Below are 26,619 nucleotides of genomic sequence, written 5' to 3'. Positions count from 1 at the left end.
TGCAATCAAAATTACTCAACCCCCCCAGAGACTGCAGTACTTTACAAATACAAGCTTTTCTGAAGATCCAGGATAAAATAAAAATTGCATCTATAACAGTTCACTGGAATATTAAAAGTGATATTGCCAATATATAATGTAATACTTTTGAGTTATAAGACTTTTTAATAATACTGATATGTCATAATTATTCAACCCCTATTCAACATTGCTGTTTTTAAATCACTTATTTGCATAGTAGGGAATAAAACAGTCTCAAAACACAATTAAGCTTTTAGAAACACTATTAAAAACAGAATTAGTTTGAGCCGTTACACATACAGTTAGCCCATGCATGTGTAGAAGTTGAGTAGCAAAAATGTCAACAGAGATCTCACAAAAGCTAAAGAGAATAAATATCGTAGTATTTTATAAAGGCTAAGGCTATATGAAGATTTCCAAGACATTGAAAGTTCCTAGAGACACAGTTATCAGCCTAATTCCTTAAAGTGTGTTTAACCCGTTCTCATCATTCTGCGTATAAATAACACGACTTTACACTTTCTAGTTGCGTGTAATGCATATACGCCAAATGCCATTTTTGCGTGCATATGATACGCCAATCCTTCACATTAATTTCGGTGGAGAGCAGATGCGTCCAAATAACACGCATCATCTTCAGCGGCAGTGCCGTCACCAGCGAGGCTCGTCCAGTTCACCTGATGCGCGTACCTTCAAACAGGTAAGCAAGGGTAAAGACCTTTTTTGCTTCTTCTTTTTGTAATGATATCACGTGGTTAACGTATTGTTTTTAATTATTTCAGTATTTCTGCATCACGTTAGACAGGGTCGTGTGTTTAAAGGGCAGCGTATGCTCAAATTATGGGTCAGTGGGCTGCTCAGCTAGCCTACCATTGTCATTAGCCTAAGCTAACCTGTACTGTATGTAGACCTGTTGCAGTTTTACATAAATAATGATGTGACATATGGGTCTTCAGCTTTTAGACATGACTAATACAAGCACAACAAAGCACCCAACCCAATATCGCGTGATAATCGTGATTGTGTAAAAAGTTACGCACATTTACCATATTTTTACAATAATAGCCAAACTTTTGCTCGACCAGGTCATGTGTAGCCAATACACACACAGTAACTACAGCATATTTACCATGCTTCTCCTACTGTAACCATAGTTTTACTCTGGTATTTGTAGTTACTAATGCACAATAACCACAACATTTACTATGGGTTTACCACGTTAACCGTAGTTTAATCTGGTATTTGTATTAACTAACACACAATAACCACAACACTTACCAGGATTTTACCACAGCAACTGTGTTTTTACTCTACACTATTTGTAAAGCACAGTAACCGCTAAGTTTTCCACGCTTTTAATACCTTTTTGTGAAGTTATTGTAGTTCAGTGTTTTTTCTGTCTTGCAGTTATGTCGGATTACATACTCCACAACAACCTGTAATCCAGCAGATCTTTAAAGAAGCCATCTCTTGTAAAATCTCTCCCTCTCTCTCGCTCTGCTAGAATTAACAGGGAACTTCAACTCCACGCTCCCAATGCTGATTTTGAAGAAGCTGTCAAGGGGGCTGAACAAGTCCTTCAAAGGATCAACCCTTCACAGGTAATGTTGAAGACTTTTAGTTATAACTGATTTGCTTTAATGAACGCATCCTTATATTATGTGTTAATCAAATATTTTGGTCACAGATCATTTTAACAAACTGTCTCAATATGTTTATATTTCAGGAAGGCCTGTCATGAGATTTGAATTTGACCATCTTGTGCGTTTATGAAGAAGACCAAAAGCTGCAAAGGCAAACACTTCCAATGGTACGTCTGTGCGTCTGAGCACCTTGACTGAACCTTACTGCAGATACATTTTTCTCAGCATTTGATGTTTCTTAAATTTTGGTTCACATAGCCCATCAGGAAGAACAGTCAACAAAGAGCATGTTGTAGTAGTAATAATTCATACAATATTATACAATTATATTGTACAAGCATACTTGTACAAAATTCTACAACTTTTACTCCTACTGCTGTTATTGGCCATTACCACAACTCCCATCAGATTGTGCCCATTGTAAGAGTGTTTATATCATGAAGTTTAAATGAAGTCCATTGTATTCTTTATTAATCTTTACAAATTGGTGCCGACTCTTCCTGTTTCAACAGTACATGATATCTGTCCACACCTCATAGTCTGCCTTTCTTTCTATGGTGATGTTACTGAACACATCTGTCTTAGAAGCAAGAGAATGGAAATGCTAGTTTAACTTTTCAAGTGCTACAAATCAGATCTTCAATGAATTTGGGCAAATCAGATCACTTAAAGCTGTTCACACAAAGACCAATAACTATAATGAGAAGTATTTTAGCATCCACACCAAAAGACATTACTGTTCTCTTAAATCTCTTAAATGTTCCTCTCATTCGTTTAAACTTATACACAAAATTCTGCCTTTCTCTCCCTAAATATCTTGGATTATGGTTTGATGGAAAATTAACATGGAAATGTCATATCAGTAAAATTGAGTCAAAGTGTAAAAAGATCTTAAATTGCATGCCTACGGATGCTAGTCACAATTGGGGAGCTAGTCGTAGTGCATTGTTGTGCATGTATCAAGCACTGATTCGTTCTTGCTTTGATTATGGATGTATTGTATATGGTTCGGCATCCAAGTCTTTACTGAAAAAATTAGATATAATTCAATCCAAAGCACTAAGAATATGTTGTGGAGCAGTTAAAACATCCCCTGTAGATGCAATTGGAGTAGAAATGGGAGAGATGCCTCTAGATATTAGAAGGGAAAAACTGTCAATTACATACTGGGTAAATCTTCAGCAATCAGCAAATAATCACCTTACTCGCAAAGTGTTGGAGGAGTGCTGGGAATACTCATATGATGGAGGACACAGTTTTGCATGGAAGAGCAGAGTATGGGCGAAGGAATGTTGCATGGACAAAAAGATCTTCTGTCCCAGTATACCACTTACTGATACTCCACCATGGAAAGTCCCTGAACCGCTTGTAGATTTGAGTGTACTAGACAAGCCCAAAGAAGAGTACACTGGATATGAGGTTAATGCTTTTTTAAATAACACATTTTATTCAGTATTACAAATATTTACAGATGGTTCTAAGGAACCTATCAGTCAAAAGGTTGGATTAGGTGTATATAGTCCATAATTTAAAAAACAGTTTGAGGTTGACTGATGAGATGTCTGTGTACACTGCAGAGTTACCGTATTTTCCGGACTATAAGTCACACTTTTTTTAATAGTTTGGCTGGTCCTGCAACTTATAGTCAGGTGCGACTTATTTATCAAAATTAATTTGACTTGAACCAAGAGAAATGAACCAAGAGAAAACATTACCGTCTCCAGCCGCCAGAGGGCAGTATATATGTTTTCTTTCCTCATCATGACCTATTTTTGGACTGATGCGACTTATACTTTCAGCATGAGCAGCTTTACATAGGGCACCCTATAGTGCGAATAATCAGTTTCTATCATCAAACAGTCAGAATAAAGTGAGCTGATCTGCTGCTGATCCTGAATGTCTTGTTTAATGAGTGTTTATAGTCTGAGACTCATCAATATTATCAGCTGATCAAAATCCTCTTTATTTCATGATAATAGATCCTGTTTTCACCTCATTCATTACACTAATGACTTCAGATCTGTTCATTGACACATTAAGATCATTTTATTGCTGTCAAGATCAGAAAACAACACGGTTATCAGTTATTGTGACATTACAAGATGAAACTATCACAACAGCATTTATTCATTAGTCTGTGATAAACCATGTTTCATATAAAACACAAAAAACTAAATAACATTGAAAGTTAAATGAAATTCTTTGTTGATTTATGTGTATCTTAAAATTTGTAAAATGTATTTGTGTGTTTATTCTATCACTTTTAAAATTCTTAGATTGTTTATATAATTTACTTTTAACTTTTAATTGAGTTTATTGAAGAACAGAGAGAACATGAGAGATCCAGAACCCTGCAGAATCAAACACACAGGTGAGACTGAAAAACAAGTAAAGTTATCAGCAGTTTAACAGATTTAGTGTTTATAGTTGAAATACCTCAAGATAATAATATAGGCCATACTTTCTATCTCAGGATACAAAATAGCAACTGAAACGCAAATGTTAAACTGATATCCTGAGTGTTGTTAAATGAAAAATATTGGTCAGTTAATTATTTTAAAATAGTTCTTATCTAATATGTTTTTAGTATATTATATTAGTGATAATATTGTATTTATAATATTTGTGTAGTTGATCAAGCGTCAAATAGTCACTAAAAAGACATTGTATTTGTGTCTGTTTTTTTTCTTTCACCTGTTCTCCGTGTGGAAAGAGTTTGACATACAAACACAATCTCAATGTTCACATGAGGATCCACACTGGAGAGAAACCGTTCACATGTGATCAGTGTGGGAGGAGATTCACACACAAAGGACACTTTAAGAGACACGTGAACATCCACACTGGAGAGAAACTGTATGAATGTGATCAGTGCGGAAAAACATATTCACACCTGAAGAATCACCTGAAAATGCATACAAAGGAGAAACCACATTCCTGTTCTTTCTGTGGAAAGAGTTTTTCACATCTGCATACTTTAAAAGTTCATCAGAAGAGACACACTGGTGTTAGAGAATATATGTGCTTTGAGTGTTAAAAGACTTTCATTACATCTGAAGATTTGAAACGTCACCAGAGGATCCACACTGGAGAGAAACCTTGCATGTGTTCACACTGTGACAAGAGATTCATTCGGTCAGGAGACCTGAGAACACACGAGAGGATTCACACTGGAGAGAAACCTTACAAGTGTTCACACTGTGACAAGAGATTCAGTCGGTCAGGAGACCTGAAAACACATGAGAGGATCCACACTGGAGAGAAACCTTACAAGTGTTCACACTGTGACAAGACATTCAGTCGGTCAAGAGACCTGAAAACACATGAGAGGATTCACACTGGAGGGAAACCTTACAAGTGTTCACACTGTGACAAGAGATTCAGTTGGTCAGGAGACCTTAAAACACATGAGATGATTCACAATGGAGAGAAACCGTACCACTGCTCTGTATGTGGGAAGAGTTTCACTCAGTTGTTTTCTTTATGGAGACATACAATAAACAATCACAATAAGTAATTTACCTTCAGGGGTGTATTCCAGTAAGAAGGTTCAACAAACTCAGAGTTGTCTTACCCTGAGATGGGAAACTCTCGAGTGTTTGGTTTCAGCACAACTAAATTGTGCATGAAGCATGAAGCTAGAATAAAATGTTTTTGTTTACAAGCAGAAACCCTGTTTTTTCTTTGGATGTTCAGGGGTGTATTCCAGAAAGCAGGGTTAACTTACCATGAACTAAACCCTGAACTCTCGGTTGATTAACCCCAAACCTTGCTTACTCGAGGTATGTGGTTCCAAAAACACATCCGGGAGTAAGTTCATTCAACTCAGGGTATGTTCCTGGTTAAGACTCAAGACATTCTCAACAGAGCGATGAATCGATGAATCGACGAGTCACTGTAGAAACGGATGCTAAGAAAAAGTGCACCAAGCTGTTTCTTTCTTCTTCTTTTGTTCATAAGTTGTTTACTTGCTTAGTGCATATCGCCACCTAACTGATGGCTGTGCAATTTTTATTTATTTATTTTCATTTAATATTTAATCCTTGAGAATGTGAATTATATTGTTCGTTTTATGCTAATTTATATTAAGTCATATCAGATATGTATTTTGATTTAAATTTAGACATTATAGAAAATGCCGATCCATGTGTGAGATAAAAAAAATGTAATAAATAAAATAAATAAATAAATATTATATATTTAATATATAAATATATATTAAATTAAACATTACCTACATATTATTTATACAAATAATTATTATATATGCCAATAAAATAAATAATCATATTAGAATAATGTATTGCCTTATTTATTATATTAGCGCTTCCTCATTAACCTGTCAGCCAGCACCCCCCATTATGGGACTCACAGCTGAAAGTGCTCTACCTAACTTATAATTGTAACAGTTTCCTACTTCAGTGTGTTACAAACATAATTGTGGTGTCTTTAGAAAGAAGACCCTTTGGGCTTCAGTTTTCATCAACCAGATTTGATAATGCTCAAAAATATTAAAAGTTATAGACACTGAAGTGCCTTGAATTTTTTTACCACTTTTAAATATTTTTTTTATTTGATATAAAAATACATGAAATGAGTCCTGGAGCAATCTAGAAAAGTAATGGGTTGAAAGCCACATGTGTCATGAGTTTATATTTTTTTATATCATGAAAAATGAGACTCCTGCAAATATTTTTATGAGAATATGTCTACGCCCCCACCCCCCAAATATAAGAAAATATATTTCCCAATAGTATTGAAGGCTTCTACAAACTATTTAGTCAGTAAACATACCACTGCATAGTTTTTTTTTTCAATTATAAAACACTAGACAGAAACTTAGACATCATATAAGTGATTTATTTGAGCACTAGAAAAATACAATAAGAATAATTTGAGTAAGAAAAATAAGAAAAATTAAAAAAAAGATTTAACTTTGTTTGCCAATTACAGAACTTCCTGAGATTGATAAAAATGCATCTTTTACAATGAATTACGATGCAAATAAATGCTGATGTGCTGATGGCCACTTATACAGATGGTATAACACAAAAATGTCCTCATTTGTAAGTTGCTTTGGATAAAAGCGTCTGCTAAATGAATAAATGTAAATGTAAACATAGAGGTAAACTAGTTGTGTACTCAAAGTTTGGTACTGTTAAACTTAAAGTATACTTAAAAGTACATTTTTATATACTAGTAAGTGGGCCAATTTAGTCCCAAGGAGTACTGAAACAGTACACTTACAAGTATACTACTAGAACACTGATATTTTTATACTTGCTACATAAATATATGAATCTATATGAATAGACAGTGGTTTATTGACTTTATGGTGCATTTGTGTTATTACTATCTCTATAACTGGCCATCAGCACATCAGCAAGTATTTTCATTGTAATTAATTGTAAATGCTGCATTTCGAGCAATCTCAGGATGTTCTGTAATTGGCAAACAAAGTTAAATCTTTTTATTTTTCTTACTCATATTATTCTTATTGTATTTTTCTAGTGCTCAAATAAATCACTTAAATGATGTCTAAGTTTCTGTCTTTTATAATTGAAAAAAATATGCAGTGGTATGTTAAATGACTAAAATTGTTTGAAGAACCCTTCAATAAATTAAATTAAATTAAATTTATGCAATTCAGGCTATCAGTTTTTACATATCATGTGTTCCCAGCGAATCAAACCCCCAACCTTGGGCTTGATAGTGCAGTGCTCTACCAATTGAGCTACAGGAACACAGTTGGTAAATAGATATTTTTTTTATATTTGGGGGGTTGGGGGGGACTAGACATAGTCTCAGAAAAATGGCTGCAGGAGTCTCATTTTTCATGACATCTTCTTCAGATTTGAAATAGAAACTCATGAGACATGTGACTTTCAATCCATTACTTTTCTGGATTGCTCCAGGACTGATTTAGTTTATTTAGTTTATTTTTATAACAAACAACAACAACAAAAATCTGTGTGAAAAAAAAAATAACTTTTAATATTTTTGAGAATTATCAAATCTGGTTGATAAAAAGTAAAGCCCAAAGACACCAAAATTATGTTTGTAACACACTGAAGTGAGAAACTGTTACAATTCTAAGTTTGGTAGAGCACTTTCAGCTGTGAGAGTTCAGTGCGTTGGCATCCAGGTGCGGTTTAAGAGAGAGATTAATATGGAAGTGATCTAGCACTTGAAAGCAGTGGTTCTGATACTATATAACTTATTGTGATCTTGTTATTATGTCACTTGTTGTGGCTGCTTATGACAGATTAATACAGAAGAGATGCAATGTCGCACTTGAAAGAAGATAAACTAGTTATTGTGGTTTATTGTATGTCTCCGTAGGGAAGACAAAAGACTGAGACAGTGGTACGGTTTCTCACCAGAGTGAATCCTCTCATGTGAATTTAGCTGTCCTGACTCAATGAATGTCTTGTTTCAGTGTGAACACTTGTAAGGTTTCTCTCCAGTATGGATCCTCTGGTGCTGCTTCAGTTCTGTATCCGTAATAAAAGTCTTCTCACACTCAAAGCACATATATTCCCTCACACCACTGTGTCTCTTCTGATGGTATCTTAAATACTGCAGTTGTGAAAAACTCTTTCCACACAAAGAACAGGAATGTGGTTTCTCCTTTAAATGAACATTCAGATGTGTACTCAAGCCTGAAGCCCATGCAAATGTTTTTCCACATTGATCACATCCGTGCAGTTTCTTTTCAGTGTGGATGTTCATGTGGCTCTTAAGGCTTGAAGGTTGTGCAAATCTCTTCCCGCACTGATCACATGTGAACGGTTTCTCTCCAGTGTGGATCCTCATGTGAATGGTGAGACTCTGTTTGCATGTCAAACTCTTTCCACACTGAGTGCAGGTGAAACTTTTACTGTCTCTTCTTTTAAAAAAAGAAATACTTTCAGTCTGTGAAAGAGTTTTTTCTCCAGTTTTGACATGATGTTTTTTTCTCCTCCATTAGATCTGAAATTACAGTTAAAAAAAAGTTACACTATAATTAAACTCACATAAAAATCAGAAAATGTGAAGTGAAAGTAGACAACAGCTGCAACAAATTATAAAAAAATTGTTACAATTTTACAAAATAAGATACAATAATCTACATTACAAAATACACACTAATCAAATGTTTCTGAGAACTTTTCGATGCTTGATCGACTCCACAATTATAACACTATATTATACACATAATATTCGCATCAATATACTGTAATCAAAACTTACTGTGCGGTTAATAAATATTTTAAACTAAATAACTGACCAATATTTTTCACTGACTACTGTTAAAACATCATTTTCATTCAATTTCTTCTTTTTAAAATGAAAGCTATTTTTTTAAATGGCAACACCCAGGAATCAATGCCATTTGAACATTCCAGTTTCAGTCCCTTTTTTGTACTCTGGAGATAGAAAGACTCCCCTATATTATTTATTGGATTGTTTTCTATTTTTTTTACGACTCCTAGAGTATTTCTATGCTATAAACACTAAATCTGTTGAACTGCTGATAACTGCTGATTGTTTTCCATTCTCATTCATAAAGTATCAAGCATAAACACCAACCTGTTTGTTCTTCAGTGTGTTTGGTTCTGCAGGATTCTGGATCTCTCATGTCCTCTCTGTTCTTCAATAAACTCTGTCTCTGCAGATTTATCTTCTTCCTGATGCTTTGATGCTCCTCTTCACTTGTAGACTGATGGGAATATTCCAGCATTTATTGATGAACTGCAGTGGGAGGAGCTTCACTGAAGGTGTGATTGTTGTGGGAGGAGCTTCACTGAAGGTGTGATTGTTGTGGGAGGAGCTTCACTGAAGGTGATACTGTTGTGAGAGGAGTTTCACTGATGGAGGAGCAGGGGGGTATTCCAGAAAGCTTGATTAACTTACCATTTGATAAACTATAACCTCTGGGTTGATTTACCCCAAACAGGCATACCATGAGTATGTCGGTTCCAAAACACCTGAGAAGAGTTAGTTTAATCAACCTCTTACTGGTTACCCAGAGTTAATGCGCGTGCACGGTGCATGTATAAAGACATTTTCAATGGATCGCCGATTTCACGAGTCACCATGGAAACTCAAAGCGAAAAAAAGAGAGCGGCGTATTTCACAGAGGAGTTGGAAGTTTTAATGCATGCTTGTGAGGAGTTTGAGCCAATAATATAAAAAAGAAGCAATACAGCTGCATCGGCTAAAGCAAGAGAGTTGGCTTGGCAAAAAATAACGGACAGAGTAAATGCGTGAGTGTATTAAATTACAAATTTGGTATTTGCTCCCGTTTTATTGAAATGCAAAATAATGAAGTATGACTTATACATCCTTTTGAATATGTTAAATCACTATGAAAGCATTTACTTTTCCTGCCATTTATTTCTTTAGCTTGAAATAATAATGTATATTTCTTATTTAATAAGGTGTAATCCTTCTGGAGCCACAAGAACTTTAAGCCAAGTCAAAATGAAACACAAAAACATTCTGCAAAAAGGTAATATTTGATTACACAATTACTGAACTATTATTATAACAGGATTTAGTATATTCATTCTGTCATGCAGCTAACAGAAAGAAGACTGAAGCCCGTCTAACTGGCGGGGGGCCACCACAACCTCCCCTCACCCCATCTGAGGAGCTGGCTCTGTCCCTTAATAAAGGGCGACCAGTGGTTGCTGGCATTCCAGGGGGCAGTTCATCACACATACTATGCACCACAAGTGATGGTGAAAAAAGGGTGAAATATGAAAAGTTTACCTCTATGATTTTTTTTTAATTTTTTGTCCTGATAAATTACTATCTCTGTCACTTAAAGGCTTTTTGAACAAGATTAATTTTTTATGTAGGCTTATTGTATTTAACTGCATATGATGTATTATTTTCTTTTATAATATTGAGAATTTAACGGGTTGTGTTTTCTTATAGATACTGATGGACGGATTGTATTATTGGACTCTCCAGAAAGAACACAGTCTGTCACAGTTGTAAGTGATTTGTTGTCAGGTACTTTTAGGTTTTTTTGTTTTTTTTTGCCAAATAATGTATACTTGAATATTTGTCTTGTAGGATGAAGATGATGATGACGATGAAGAGACCACATCTGCTGTGACAGAAGTGGACAATGCTGGTAGATCCACTGAGGTATGATGCATACCATTATGATGTATGGCCCCTTTTTGCATTAGAGTAACAAACTGTCATTGTCCTTTCATAGTACATACCTAGGGATTTGCCCACAGATGAGGGTCCTTCAGCCTCAGCACACAATCTAAGCAGGGTAAGAATTTGTGTCCATGTGTCTATATTTGAATTTTATTGTCTGACCAAACAATCTCATTTATTACATTTTTCCACCTTAGTTGCCAGCAAAGGAGCTGTATAAGGTCCATCTTCAAAAACAAATAAGAAAAAGTGACATGGAGATGGACCTTATACAGCTTCAAATGGAAGAGAAAAGGCTCCTCATTAAAAACGCAGCACTTGAAATAGAATTACTTGAGAATCGCCTTAAGGTGAGAACTGAATATTAATCTGTTGCATGTTAAAAGTGGTCCGTCTGTCTGTCTGTGTCTGTCTCTATCTATCTATCTATCTATCTGTATCTATGTATGTATGTATGTATGTATGTATGTGTAAAGCAATATAAAAAAAAAACATTTTAATGAATTTTACTTTTACTGTTTTTCTGGAAATGAAGAAATAAACTGCCTGGCAGACCATTGCCAAAAAAACTAATAAAAGTAATTTTGACAAATCCTGTCTCTCAAAAGTCTTCCGTCTCTGTTGGCCTCTAAAATCTGTGGGTGTTCCTCTGGGCCATCTTCCTCAATACAAGGAGGGTGGCTCTCTCCTCTTACAGTGGCAATATTGTGAAGCACAACACAAGCCACAATAATGTCGCATGCCCTCTCTGGACTAACCTGGAGCCCACGCAGACACTGAAACCGAGATTTGAGGATCCCTATAGTCATCTCCACCTTGGCCCGTGTTCGGCTGTGAGACAGGTTAAACCGTGTCTGTGGTCCAGGCTCAGGTTCAGGGTAGGGTGTCATTAAATAGGGCAGACAAGGGTATCCTCTGTCCCCCAGCAAGTAACCATTGTACTGTCCTGTAATGATTGAAGTGTACAACACAAATATAGTAAAAACAAAAAATTATATAAAGCAAATCATACCCTGCTGAAATGTCTGGCATAATGATGACTCGCGGAAAATTCTGGCATCATGCACAGATGCTGGCCATTTTGCCTCGACATTGGTGATGATTTGGGTTGCCTCACATATTACCTATAAGTTAGTGGAAAAAGTAATGACTTTGATGATTTTAATAAGGGGAAAAAATTAAGTTGTTACCTGCACATTGATACTATGAATAGATTTCCTATTAACATAGTCTCCCTCATTTATTGATGGAGCTTTAATAGGAATGTGAGTGCCATCAATGCACCCAATTACATTTGGAAACCCTGAAACAGAAAGTTATGGAAGTATGAAGTGTGTGCATAATGAATACATGTATAGATATTACTAATATGACTAAATATTAAATATGTGTCATATATTTTACTACAAAGGACAAACCTGCCATTCTGTGGAATTCGTCTTTAATAACAAGCAGAGGTTTATGGCCAGGGAACTGTACAAACGTGGGTAACAACTGTTTAAGTGCCAGACACACTGTACGGACGGCTCTACACACAGTTGCCTTTCCCACATGCTCTGAATCGCCCACACTGTACAAAAAATGGCCAGACGCAAAAAACCTAAGTGCTATGCACAGAATGTTTTCTGTGCTAAGCGCAGAGCAGCGGTTTGTCACATTTGCGATATGCGGTTTTAAAAGACGTGTTAAATAAACTAATGAATCTTTTGAAAAACGATAACGCTCATTTAAATATTAATTAGGGTATGCAAACACATCAATACGCGGTCTTATAACCCTCTCCCGATGAAAAAAAAAAACTCGTATAATTTGTGCTTCTACGTCCACAGGATCCTCGTCAAAAGGTCACGCCATGCTCACCAACCTTCTGAAACGAAGTTACACTGAAACATAACCTGCTCTCGAGCAGGTTGTCTTCAGAGAGTCAGTTGCTATGGTTACATACATACCCAGAAAGTTACCTCTGTTTTTGGAACCGAACGTTGAGGTTATCCACGAACTTACCCTTAAACAGACCCAGGTATGTCACATAACCTGCTTTTTGGAATACCCCCCAGATCTGCCAGTTTGTGAGTTTGTTGCTCTACTAATTCACATATTAAGCATTTCTGTTTATCTGGTATTTAAACTAAAGTATCTGAATGTTTACACAAATTTACACATGCATTTCTGTTTTGTCTCTAAGATCTTAACATTTAATAATTACAAATATTAAAATGTTAAGAAAACAAGTAAAAAAAGAGTATAAATAGAAGTACAGTTATGTAAACAATAAAAATCAGTGCTTCCGTAATTCCTTCCATTTGAGTTTGAATTTTTGTTTATTTGTTTTTCCTTTTGTGTTGGTTTATATTAAACATAATCTTAGACAGGCTAATGATGAAAGAAATGTTGTTAGGACATTTGTGTCTTGAAGACATCATAGTAGTAGGCTAACTGCATAGTCTGAGTCTGATGAGAAGAATGAAATTAACTTTTGATTGCAGTTTACAGCAGATCTCCATAATGAATGAGGTGAAAACAGGATCTATTATCATGAAATAAAGAGGATTTTCATCAGCTGATAATATTGATGAGATTCAGACTATAAACACTCATTAAAAAGACATTCAGCAGCAGCAGATCAACTTACTTTATTCTAAGTATATTATTCTGAGTCCTTACCATTAGCAATACAGAGCCCTTCTAGAAAATAAATAAATAAATTAAACATACTTCCCACACTGACATGTCTGACACACTTATCTTTACAGTTTATGTTTGCAGTCCTTTTCAAATATAGGCTAGAATTTAAAAAAGAAAAGTAACTGAAACTTTTTATTGACAAACATTAATGAAAAAAAGAAAGCTTAATAACATTGAAATCGCATCAGCGTGTCTAATTAATTTTCCTCACAGATTCATACTTTAATTTTTTGCTCCAAAACTTGAAACAATCATACACACGAATATACAGAAAACAAACATTAGAAGAACAAAACAAAGATCTACCTTTAATTTAAATAAAAAAATAATAATAATAATGATTTTTCTGTTCTAGCGGTTGATGAAAATAAAATGCATCACCACACATACTGTATAAGACTGGTGATCCTGCTAATGTAATTAACTATAGACCTATCAGTATTTTACGAGTTGTTTCTAAAGTAACTGAAATGTTCGTTTTCAATTAGTAAGTACAGCGTTTAAATCTTGGTCATTTTCCATTACATCCTATGAAATTTGGATTTAGGGCACACACACCACTCTATGGAGACAACCAACTGTTATTTCATTGAACAAATTAAATCCAGTCTTGATAGGGGATGTGTTGTTGGAGCCATCTTCCTTCCTTTTATACCGTTAATCAATGTTTTTTATCTAAATTATCAAGGTTTAAATTTTCTACTAATAAATTAACATGGATGGAGTACTTACATACTTAAATGTAAGAAAAGAATGTACAATAATTAATGATGCATGCTTACCATTTCTTGACTGTAATATTGGAGTCCCACAGGGGTCGGTTCTTGGAACAATTTTGTTTAGCATATACATTAATGATCTGCCTACAGTTTGTCTAGAGGTCCAGGTTCAGATACAATTCTTTATACTTCTGCTAAGACAAAAAACAAGCTGCTATCAAACTTACTGCTGCATTGAACAAAGTCTCAGATTGGCTAAGTCATTCTTTTTCAGTTAGAGCAGCAGAATGATAGAAATTAATTCCTGTTTATATTAGAGAGAATAAAACATTTAGTATTATTAAAACTATGCTTAAAGTAGGGCTTAAACAAAGTCAAATATGTGATAATTGACTTGACTTATTAAATAAAACAGATTTGTGTATTATTGCTAAATGCTATGGTTTTTAATAGCATTCATTAAGTTTCTGACACAAAATATCATGATGTGTTTTTGTTTTTTTTGCCTTACTGAATGTGGTATCCTGTCCATGGGCCTTTCTTTATTACTCTCAGTGTATAAAAAAGTAAATAAAAAATAAACCATAATTAGTTCAAATCTTTTGTAAATTAGAAAAGATAAAGATATCACTAACCCTGAACTGCAACTATCCACTTTATTATCTTTCTACAGTGTCAAATTAAGCAGAAAAGATAATACAATTGTATTATAAAATTATAAAACCTGGCTCTGGCAACACATCAGAGGTTGCACCCGCGCCCTCACAACTGTCTCAAACCTCAGCATCTGGCAACGATCATTTTCATTCCAGGGACACTGAACATTATTACAAACTGTCCACACTCATATGAGGAGTTTTGAACTGCAATGTAGTCATTCAGAGAACAAATATTAAGTTTGAACATGAAAAAATGACCAAGGTCTGGACCTCGGTGTTCTCAGAGCTGATCCTGATCTGAAGCCTGATCTTTGTAACTTCATTTTTGAGTTGATATGAATCTCACAGATGAAACTGCTGGTCTTGAAGAGGAACTTTATTCACTGCTATAAACTGTAAAGTATTTGTAATTTTTGTTATGTCACTTCTTGAGGGTGCTCATGCCAGACTTATACAGAACAATACGATGTCACACTTAAAGGAAGTTAAACTACTTAATGTGATATTTTATTTTTATGACTGCATAGAGTGAAACTCTTCCCACATGCGGTGCAGTGATATGATTTAGCTCCAGTCTGGATCCTCTCATGGGATTTAATATGTCCTAACTGATTGAATCTCTTGTTGCAGTGTGAACACATGTAAGGTTTCTCTCCATTGTGGATCCTCTGGTGCTGTTTTAGTTCTACAGCAGTAATAAAAGTCTTCTCACACTCAAAGCACATATGATCTCTCACACCAGTGTGTCTCTTCTGATGTAGTTTTAAACTCTGTAGATGTGAAAAACTATTTCCACTTAAAGAATGTGAATGTGGTTTCTCCTTTGAATTAACTTTTAGGTGACACATCAAGGCCTGAAGCCTGCTAAATTATTTTACATTGATCACATTCATTCAGCATGAACAAACTGTTTATGTATGACTTAGTTTTAATATAGTCTATCACGGATACTTTAAATAAATGCCATTATGATACTATGACAGCAATAACATTAATGTGTCAATGAACAGATCTGAAGTCATCAGTATAATGAATGAGGTGAAAACAGGATCTATTATCATGAAATAAAGAGGATTTTGATCAGCTTATAATATTGATGAGTCTCAGACTATAAACACTCATTAAACAAGACATTCAGGATCAGCAGCAGATCAGCTCACTTTATTCTGACTGTTTGCTGAAAGAAACTGATTAAGTGAGGAATTAAGTATTAAAGTGCATTATTGAAAAATATTATGATTATTTCTCAGATGATACAGAAAAATACAAAATCTAATAATTACATATATAACAACAAAATATAGTTTCCTATAACCGTTTTGTATCTGAAGAGAAGCAAGACAAAACCTTCTTTATAAGTGTTAACAGGCACACGAATAGCCATGTTCTTATTGCATTACACAAGCAAAATGTTCTTAAAGAAATCTGTAACAAGACACAGTCTTTGAAGCTGAGGTAGAAGACTGTATTTATTTCGTTGTATTTTATTTTTATAGTATGTGTTCAATTATAGTTCTGTGGCTAAAACCACCATCAAGATGTTTGTCTAATCTGTTTAAAAATACACACCCAGTGAAGTTGTGTCATAAAACTGTTTGTGTATAATAAATTAACATGGTCTTCTCATTATAATGGTATGTATAACAGTCCCAGTCATAGTTATTAATATTCAGCATTGTTGTTTGTCCTGCTCGTGCCGTGCTCTGAAGAGATATCACCGTATACTACAATGAAGCACTTGACTCAAAACCAAATGCATTTTATATCAGGTAAATAATATATCCACCATATATATAAACTGGCTGAAATGTCTTGAAATCACTTGATTGAAAAAGTTCGAGTCAGTTTGTTTCTTGATAAAGTTTTAAATCCCTGCCTCCAAGATGCTCCTCTGCCACGGATTATGGAAAGTGGAGGTTTATTAGTGAAAACTGCTAGCAAGTTAATCATGATTATATTATTGAGTTAGTGAGAGAAAGTAAATTATATAAAATAATATAATATTTTAAATTTATTTATTTATTTATTAATTTGTTGGTTTTTATGTTTATTTCTATACTACATATAAGCAAATATCCTGATCCATACTTTATTCCTGAGGATCAAGAGGTGTTGATGATGGAAGTATGGGAAGGGAATCAAAGTATAAAAATAATTAATTTTTATAATCCATGTGAAAAGCTATGTAAGAATGCAATGGAAAAAATAAGAGGTAATACTAATCAGAAGGTAGTATGGTGTGGTGATTTTAACGCACATAATACATTATGGGGGAGTGTTAAAACCGATTACAATGGGTTAATAGTGGAAGAAATGCTAGATTGGGGACAGTTAGTATGTATTAATAATGGAAATATAACAAGAATAGATGTGAGTAACGGGCGTAATTCAGCATTAGATATTACTCTAGTTTCAGAAGATCTAGCTAGAAAATGTGAATGGAGTGTAAGCAAGCAAAGTTCAATGGGAAGTGATCATTTTCCAATATGGTGTCAAATTGGTGTGGATATTGTACAAACTGTGGTGGAGAGAATGCCAAGATGGAAATTTAAGGGAGCTAATTGGGAGCTTTTTAAAGAACTGTGTAATAACAATATGAACGAAATGGGAGAAATTGAAGAAATAGAAGAGTTAAGTATGAAAGTAATTAAAGTGTTAAGAAATACGGCAGAGGAGGTAATAGGAAAAAAGAAAACTATAACTAGTAGAAAAGCAGTCCCGTGGTGGAATGAAAAATGTAGTAAGGCAGTAAGGGAAAGAAATAAAGCAATGAAGAAAGCCAGAAAATCTGTATTGTTTACTGATTACATTATTTTTAAGAGAGCTCAGGCTATGGTTAGGAGAGAAATAAGAATAGCAAAAAGAATGTTCTGGAGAGAATATTGCAATAGAATAGGGGAAGACATTGAAATAACTGATGTTTGGAACATGATTAGGAAGATGGGAGGGATCCAGAGAAATATTAATATTCCAGTTTTAGTAGGAAATGGGAAAATAGCGATAAAAGATAGTGATAAAGCAGAGATGTTAGTGCAAGCATTTGTAAAGGTGCATAGTAATGATAATATTACAGGTAATATGAAGAAGTATAGGGAACAGAAAGTGAAAGAGAATGAGCATATATATGAAAAGAAGATTCCGTCAGGCAGTAGGGTAGACTCAACATTTACTTTATATGAGTTAAAGAGAGCACTTGTAGGGGTTAAAATAACTTCCCCAGGAAAGGATGAAATCTGTTATGAGATGATTAAGCAATTGTCAGATGGATCATTGAATATAATTTTAAGACTTTTTAATAAAATTTGGGATTCAGGGAATATTCCTGTGAGTTGGAAACATGGAGTACTAGTGCCAATCGCTAAACCTGGAAAAGATCATTCCCAGCCAGTTAGTTATAGACCAATTGCATTAACATCCAATTTATGCAAACTTCTGGAATGGATGGTTATGAATAGGTTGAGGTATGAAATGGAGAGTAAAAGTATGTTGTCAGCATGTCAAAGCGGATTTAGAAAAGGGCGAAATACAATGGATTCAATTCTGAGTTTGGAGGCGGAAATTCGAAAAGCTCAAGTTAATAAAGAAATGTTGGTGGGAGTCTTTTTCGATGTTGAAAAATAATTTATTATGCAGTGATTAGATCAAATATAGACTATGGAAGTATGGTATACAGTTCTGCGAATAAAACTTTACTTAAAAAAATACAAGTAATACAAAGTCAGGCATTGCGAATTTGTTGTGGAGCATTTAGATCTTCTCCGGTAGTATCATTACAAGTGGAATTAGGAGAATTATCGTTGGAACAATGCAGACTTCAATTGAGGATGAGATACTGGTCTGGTGTATGTGGACATCTGGAAAGTCATCCAGTAAAAATACTTTTGAAGGAATGTTGGGAGTATGAATACAAAGAAATAGCAAGCTTTGGTTGGGTAGTAGGGAAGGAGGCAAATAGCTTGGGATTGAAAGAATATTTAATAGCCCCTTCTGTTCCAATACCAGCAATTCCCCCTTGGATGTATCCTATGCCATTAATTGACTTACAAATACATAAAGAAATAAATAATCAAATAAGCATACCAACTAAGTTAGCAGTTAAACAGTATGTAAATCGAGAATATTATTCAGTATTACAGGTATTTACAGATGGGTCAAAGGAACCAGAGTCTTGTAGAACAGCAGCAGCAGTATTCATTCCTACATTTAATATAAAAATTGCAAAAAGATTATCGGATCATGTGTCAGTATTTACTACTGAATTACTAGCTATCATATTAGCACTACAGTGGATTGAAGAAGTTCAACCATCAAGAACTGTGATATGTACGGATTCAATGGCTGCTCTCACTAGTCTTATGAGTGGAAAATCGGAATCTCGACAAGATTTAATATTTGAAGTTTTGCAAGGTTTATTTAGAGCAAGGCAGTTAGGGCTATTGGTATTCTTCCTCTGGGTGCCAGCACATGTGGGTGTGGATGGTAATGAGGAGATAGACAAGTTGGCAAAGAAAGCATTAAAGCATCCACAAATAGAAATTAATGTATCATTAAGTAAATCAGAAATCAAGAGATTAATAGCAATTGAAATTAGTAAAAAATGGCAAAAGATATGGAATAATGACTCTAAAGGAAGACATCTTTATCAAATTCAGGAACAGGTTGGAAATGAGAGGAAAAGATATGGAAATAGGAAAAAAGATGTCATTATCACAAGGTTAAGAATTGGTCACACTGCATTAAATTATAGTCTTTATAAAATAGGGAAGCATGATACAGGAAACTGTGATAATTGCGGGGAGTTAGAAACAGTGCAGCATATTCTTTTAGAATGTGCTGCATATGAAAGGGAGAGACAACAGTTAAGTCAAGAGTTAGGAAGGATGGGAGTTGATACAATTTCAATAAAAGTATTACTAGGAAATGGGACAAGGCAATCAAGAATTCATGAATTATTATTTAAATATCTAAATAAAACAGGAATAGTAAAAAGAATTTAATTTTTTTTTTTTTTTTTTTATTATTATTTTTTTATATATTTCCTTCCAAAGCCAAGTACACTCCACACTCCAGATCAGTAGGTGGCGGGAATGCACCATTTATGTTGGTCTGCCAAACCGCCATTAAACACTAGAAGAAGAAGAAGAAGAAGAACATACTTTATTCCAGTTGGTGGCGGTAATGCTCCAGTAAGTGAGGTTGCCAACCGCCAAGAAGCACCAGAGAAGAAGAAGAAGAACTACGCAGATAGAAAGAGAAAACTTTGCTCGCTGGATTTGATCTTTTTTATGCTCTGGAAAACAATTGTACAGGTAGGATATAACTTTAGCACAGATACTGCTAATTTTAACACTCGCGGACGTTGTTTTTATATATTTAATCCAATCCATCCGAGAGATATGAGAATTAATTGCTGACAAGCGACAGGCCTAAAGCACAGACAAATTAGCGTTTTAAAATACTCATAATCTCTCTTTTATAGTGTACAAGACCGCACGTATGTTTTCAAAGAGAGTTACAAAGAAACACGAATCTGTTTCTCAAAGTGTTTTTCGCATTTCCTCTTCTGTTGTTGTTTCTGTGATGTTAAATCGAAAGTATTTTTAGACATTGAGTGTGACGTCACCGCTTCCGTGTCCAAACGCTCTTTCAGAAATCACGATAGTTTGTTTACCATCTACCGGTTGAGACTTACAACAAACATTTGGTCCAATATATTGCTTTAGTATAAACTGAAAAAAGCATAAAAGCACTGTCTGACAGCATCTGTAGAACAGCAGAAATAGAGCTGATCCATGGTAACCTCCACAGAGCAGCATCTATTAATCATAGAAATCAGTGTGTTCTCTTTAATTATTTATAATTAGGCCTAATGAGGCATTCTATCAAAATCATGGAAGCTAAACTAACGAAATACTTTAAAACAAGGAATAAAAACTAATACTAACGCAATTATAAAACATTTAAAGGCATAGTTCACCCAAAAATGATTTTTATTTATTTTTATCATTTATGATTTAGTTGGTGGTTGCCATTCCTTAGTACAGTGGTTCCCAACCTTTTTCAACTCGCGGCCCACACAAGCAAACACATATGTTTGCGCGGCCCACTTCAAAAAAATTAACTGACCCCGCTATTGTTGGATTAATAACTTAGTACTCAGAAGCTATATTTTAAACTATATTTATTGAATAAACTAGGGCTGTGCGAAAAAAAAAAAACTATCGCGATTTTTTTTGATCAATTTTGCAATTGTGCTTTTACAGTCATAAATGCATTCAGGATTAATTTGAAACATATTTCCAAAAGAAAACCAATCAGAGCTTTATCAAAAAGTTGTAACATCTCTAGAACAGACATAAGTCAAAATTATCACTATAGTGAAGATGTAAAAAAATGTATAGACTTGTGGCAAAAAAAATAAATACGGACCACAGGTTGAAAACCACTGCCTTAGTATTTTTTATCTACTATGGAAGTCATTGGGAACCACCAACTGTTTGATTACCAGCAGTCTTCTAAATATCTTCTTAACTAACTTCTTCCACACACACAGTGTGCATGTGATAGGATAACACTGAATGTGCTGCTTTAGCGAATCATGATGCTGTTCAATGTTTCTTAAAGTAGATCTTCACTTAATAGCATGAAGAGCAAATATTGACATGGACTCTACATTGAGATTGATTTAATCTCTTTCTGATACAGAAACCCTGTGCGAGTTATTGTTTTCATGTTTAAAATACGAACAAGAATGCAAATTTCCCTGAATATCCAAACGATGGTGAATGTGACATACATTTTTACAACAGTTCAACAAAAAAATATTATATTAAGTGAACAATGCACGTTAAATTTACCTTACATTTTAAACCGAATATTGTCATGTTTGTTATATTTCGCAATGAAATAACACTAGTTCCAACGAAATCTGTATTATCTGGTGTGTATCTCCAAGCAAGTGATGTTTAGTGAATGTATCTGCGTCTTTGAACGATTCTGAGAGTCAGTGATTAATAACTACAGCATTAGCTTGCTACTGAATAAATGAATGATGCCTGGCTAATGAAGACAGTGATTTGCCGTCACCTATTGTCTGTTTTATTTTTAAGTTTACAAGTAGGCTATTGTCGATTTTCCATATTTTATTGCTTTATTGATTATATTAATAATACAATTAATGGAAAGTTAAGAATATCACATAAAACATGACATAAGTTATAATTAATAAGGATAGAAAATATTTGTCTCTATAAAGGCTATTTATATATATATATATATATATATATATATATATATATATATATATATATATATATATATATATGTGTATATGTATGTGTAAATCAATTTAAGGTGCAAATGCTGTCCTTTTAATAGTAAAGGTGTGACTGTGGTCTAAGTGGAAGAGAAGGACTACACAGAACAATGTTAAATGTTACATCACTGTAAAAAGTTTGAGAATCACTGTACTGAGACATGCGTGACGTCAAAATACACGACGTTGAATTTGAGAACTATACGTTTACTGATTTTATTTGTTTAAAGGTAATTAATTTGTATAGTGATTTAGATCCTTAGTCCACACTCCAGATCAGTGGATAATGCACTGAACGCTGCTTGCTAACCGCTAATAAAAACAAAAGAAGAATATATGACCTCACAGAGGACAAAGCAGGATTATTGGTCACATTAAAATCATTAGGAATTGAATGTGGGATGTATAATTGAATTTTAGATGTGTTTTATTTAACAGGAAAATACAAGTGAGGAGTAGGTGAAGTATATTCCAGACTTCACAAGAAAGTGTATGTAGTCCTTTACTATTCAACATAATGATTAATGACATTTTCTCTCAGGTTGAACAAAATGTAGGAACATCTTTGTATGCAGATGATGGATCAGAGGTCGAAAAATATCATGTCAATACGAAAATACTCGCTCTAGTAGTTGAAATTGAAAAATGGACCAATAAATGTGGATTTAAATGATCTGTAGCAAAAACACAGGTTACTTGTTTTTCAGAAAGACATAAAATCTCACCCTTTCCTTGAATCTGTGTAGACAACACCTGGAGCAAGCAAAGCTGATCGGTTTCTTGGGGATTGGTTTTGTTAAAATACTAACATGGAAAGTTATGGACTTATAGCTTACATGTCAGCAGCAGAATCAAACCTCAAGTAATTAGATGTAGTACAAGCTCAAGCCTTGAGAATCTGTAGCGGGGCATTCAGATCATCTCCGCTATCATCAGTGCAGGAGGAAATGTCATTAAGAATTAGAAGAGTAAAATTAACGATGGCATACTGGGTCAATCTCCAAGGACGAAATGAAAAATATCCTGTCAAAAGTGTATTGAAATAATTCTGGGAACATGAAGAAACCAATTTGACTAGTTTTGGGTGGATACGTGATGCTAAAGCAAGAAATACAGGATAACATCAATTACAGTACAGTAATACAGTCTCAGTTTCCTCTATTCCTCCCTGTTTATTCCCCTTGCCTACTGTTAACCTCAGTATACAGCAGGAACTGAAAGACATTTCTAATCAACTCCCGACACGATCCCGAAACATTTAACAGAATCAGTGGATTTATTTACAGATGGATCCAAAGAGCCTGACCCAGAAAATGCAGCTGCAGATCTATATATTACAATGTGTGATTTTTATATTAAGAAAAGAGTACGAGCTACGCAATATCGCGTCCGTTATCGAAGGCGATTCATCTGGGATAAAGAAGGCGATATTGCTTTACTTGTAAGTGATCTGCGGCTCTGTCTCCATTTGAAAGCAGGTGATGGTGATTTAGCGCTAATCACTGAACCACATTTACTGACTAGATGTGCATGATCATATCGTTAGATATATCGCCCAGCCCTAATTTGTCAGTATAAGCAACCGAGCTATTGGTGATATTGCTGGCCCTACAGTAGATAGAAGAGAATGAAGTAAATAACTCTTTCATTGCATCTGATCAGTTTTTCAGCACTTGAGAGTAGAAGATCTGGCAGGGCATCAGTTAGGATGGATATTATCAATGAAATATTCTGCAGGATGTACAGAATAAAAGTTAAGGGCATGTCTACACACTTCATTTGTGTTTCTGCTCATGTTGGTGTGGAGGGAAATGAGAAGATGGATATTCTGGCCAAACCAACTCTAAGAATAAAGCAAGTAGATCTAAATATTTCATTAAGTAAAGCAGAAGATAAAGTATACGTTAGGACATGTACACAATCAGTTTGGCAGGTTTACTGGGATGACCATGAAACAGGTAGAAATTTATATAATATATGGATTTAATATTACACTGAATTGTCAAGCAGTCTACTGGGGAGTGAATACATTGTAGACAACAAGAAACAGCTGAGCGTGTGTTACTTCACTGTATGAGAGATACCGTCTCATTCAGTCAATGAAGAAAGTCAATCCCAATGTGTTTATCAGGTTTATTAGGGAAAACTGCTAGCAAGTTAATCATGATTATATTATTGAATTTGTGAAGTAAATTATATAGTTATATAATTATATATATAAAATATTACATTTAATTTAAAATAATATACTATTTTAATGTTTTTTTATTATTTATTTCTAGTTTATTTGTTTTGTTTGGATACTACATATAAGCAAATATCCTGATCCATACTTTATTCCAGTTGGTGGCGGTAATGCTCCAGTAAGTGAGGTTGCCAACCGCCAAGAAACACCAGAGAAGAAGAAGAAGAACTACGCAGATAGAAAGAGAAAACTTTGCTCGCTGGATCTGATCTTTTTTATGCTCTAGAAAACATTTGTACAGGTAGGATATAACTTTAGCACAGACTCTACTAGTTTTAACACTCACGGACATTGTTTTTCTTTTATATTTAATCCAATCCATCCGAGAGATATGAGAATTAATTTCTGACAAGCGACAGGCCCAAAGCTCAGACAGATTAGCGTTTTAAAATACTTATAATTTCTGTTTTATAGTGTACAAGACCGCGAGTATGTTTTCAAAGAGAGGTTATTGAACACGATTCTGTTTCTGAAAGTGTTTTCCGTATTTCCTCTTGTGTGTTATGTTGTTGTTTCTGTGATGTTAAATCGAAAGTATTTTTTAGACATTGAGTGTGACGTCACCGCTTCCGTGTCCAAACGCTCGATCAGAAATCACAATAGTTTGTTTTCCATCTACCGGTTGAGACTTACAACAAACATTTGGTCCAATATATTGCATTAGTATAAACTGAAAAAAGCATAAAAGCAGTGTCTGACAGCATCTGTAGAACAGCAGAAATAGAGCTGATCCATGGTAACCTCCACAGAGCAGCATCTATTAATCATAGAAATCAGTGTGTTCTCTTTAATTATTTATAATTAGGCTTATACAATTTTACATCTAATGAGACATTCTATCAAAATCATGGAAGCTAAACTAATGAAATACTTTAAAACAAGGAATAAAAACTAATACTAACGCGAGTGTAAGACATTAAAGGCATAGTTCACCCAAAAATGATTTTTTTTTATTTTTATCATTTATGATTTAGTTGGTGGTTGCCATTCCTTAGTATTTTTTATCTACTATGGAAGTCATTGGGAACCACCAACTGTTTGATTACCAGCAGTCTTCTAAATATCTTCTTAACTAACTTCTTCCACACACACAGTGTGCATGTGATAGGATAACACTGAATGTGCTGCTTTAGCGAATCATGATGCTGTTCAATGTTTCTTAAAGTAGATCTTCACTTAATAGCATGAAGAGCAAATATTGACATGGACTCTACATTGAGATTGATTTAATCTCTTTCTGATACAGAAACCCTGTGCGAGTTATTGTTTTCATGTTTAAAATACGAACAAGAATGCAAATTTCCCCGAATATCCGAACGATGGTGAATGCGAAATACATTTTTACAACAGTTAACAGTTAAAATAAATATTATATTAAGTGAACAATGCACGTTAAATTTACCTTACATTTTAAACCGAATATTGTCATGTTTGTTATATTTCGCAATGAAATAACACTAGTTACAACGAAATCTGTATTATCTGGTGTGTATCTCCAAGCAAGTGATGTTTAGTGAATGTATCTGCGTCTTTGAACGATTCTGAGAGTCAGTGATTAATAACTACAGCATTAGCTTGCTACTGAATAAATGAATGATGCCTGGCTAATGAAGACAGTGATTTGCTGTCACCTATTGTCTGTTTTATTTTTAAGTTTACAAGTAGGCTATTGTCAATTTTCCATATTTTATTGCTTTATTGATTATATTAATAATACAATTAATGGAAAGTTAAGAATATCACATAAAACATGACATAAGTTATAATTAATAAGGATAGAAAATATTTGTCTCTATAAAGGCTATTTATATATATATATATATATATATATATATGTATATGTATGTGTAAATCAATTTAAGGTGCAAATGCTGTCCTTTTAATAGTAAAGGTGTGACTGTGGTCTAAGTGGAAGAGAAGGACTACACAGAACAATGTTAAATGTTACATCACTGTAAAAAGTTTGAGAATCACTGTACTGAGACATGCGTGACGTCAAAATACACGACGTTGAATTTGAGAACTATACGTTTACTGATTTTATTTGTTTAAAGGTAATTAATTTGTATAGTGATTTAGATCCTTAGTCCACACTCCAGATCAGTGGATAATGCACTGAACGCTGCTTGCTAACCGCTAATAAAAACAAAAGAAGAATAATATATGACCT

General features: G+C 34.3%; 2 protein-coding genes and 1 long non-coding RNA gene across 5 annotated transcripts in view; all 3 read left to right on the top strand.

Annotated features, from left to right (window-relative positions):
• Positions 1-26,619, top strand: part of LOC127987560 (uncharacterized) — a 1,055,570-nt gene that overhangs the window by 658,896 nt on the left and 370,055 nt on the right. The window lies entirely within an intron of this gene.
• On the top strand, positions 9,511-12,896 carry LOC127987624 (uncharacterized). 3 transcript variants are annotated; one of them, XR_008161275.1, is made up of 7 exons: positions 9,512-9,913; positions 10,088-10,158; positions 10,229-10,648; positions 10,731-10,805; positions 10,879-10,941; positions 11,024-11,176; positions 12,656-12,895. It is a non-coding gene; the product is annotated as an uncharacterized LOC127987624 (long non-coding RNA). The 3 variants fall into 3 exon arrangements; XR_008161273.1 differs by having other exon boundaries at positions 9,511-9,913; positions 10,088-10,648; positions 12,656-12,896; XR_008161274.1 differs by having other exon boundaries at positions 9,513-10,158.
• The window catches only part of LOC127987571 (protein NLRC3-like), a 76,641-nt gene continuing 72,664 nt past the window's right edge, over positions 22,643-26,619 (top strand). The window contains exons 1-2 of the mRNA XM_052589941.1: positions 22,643-22,694; positions 24,548-24,690. The gene's annotated coding sequence lies outside the window, so the exon portion shown is untranslated. The remainder of the gene's footprint in view (positions 22,695-24,547; positions 24,691-26,619) is intronic.

Source organism: Carassius gibelio, chromosome B22 (assembly GCF_023724105.1).
Source record: "Carassius gibelio isolate Cgi1373 ecotype wild population from Czech Republic chromosome B22, carGib1.2-hapl.c, whole genome shotgun sequence".
NCBI classification, from domain to species: domain Eukaryota; kingdom Metazoa; phylum Chordata; class Actinopteri; order Cypriniformes; family Cyprinidae; genus Carassius; species Carassius gibelio.
This window is presented reverse-complemented; position numbering and strand designations above follow the sequence as displayed.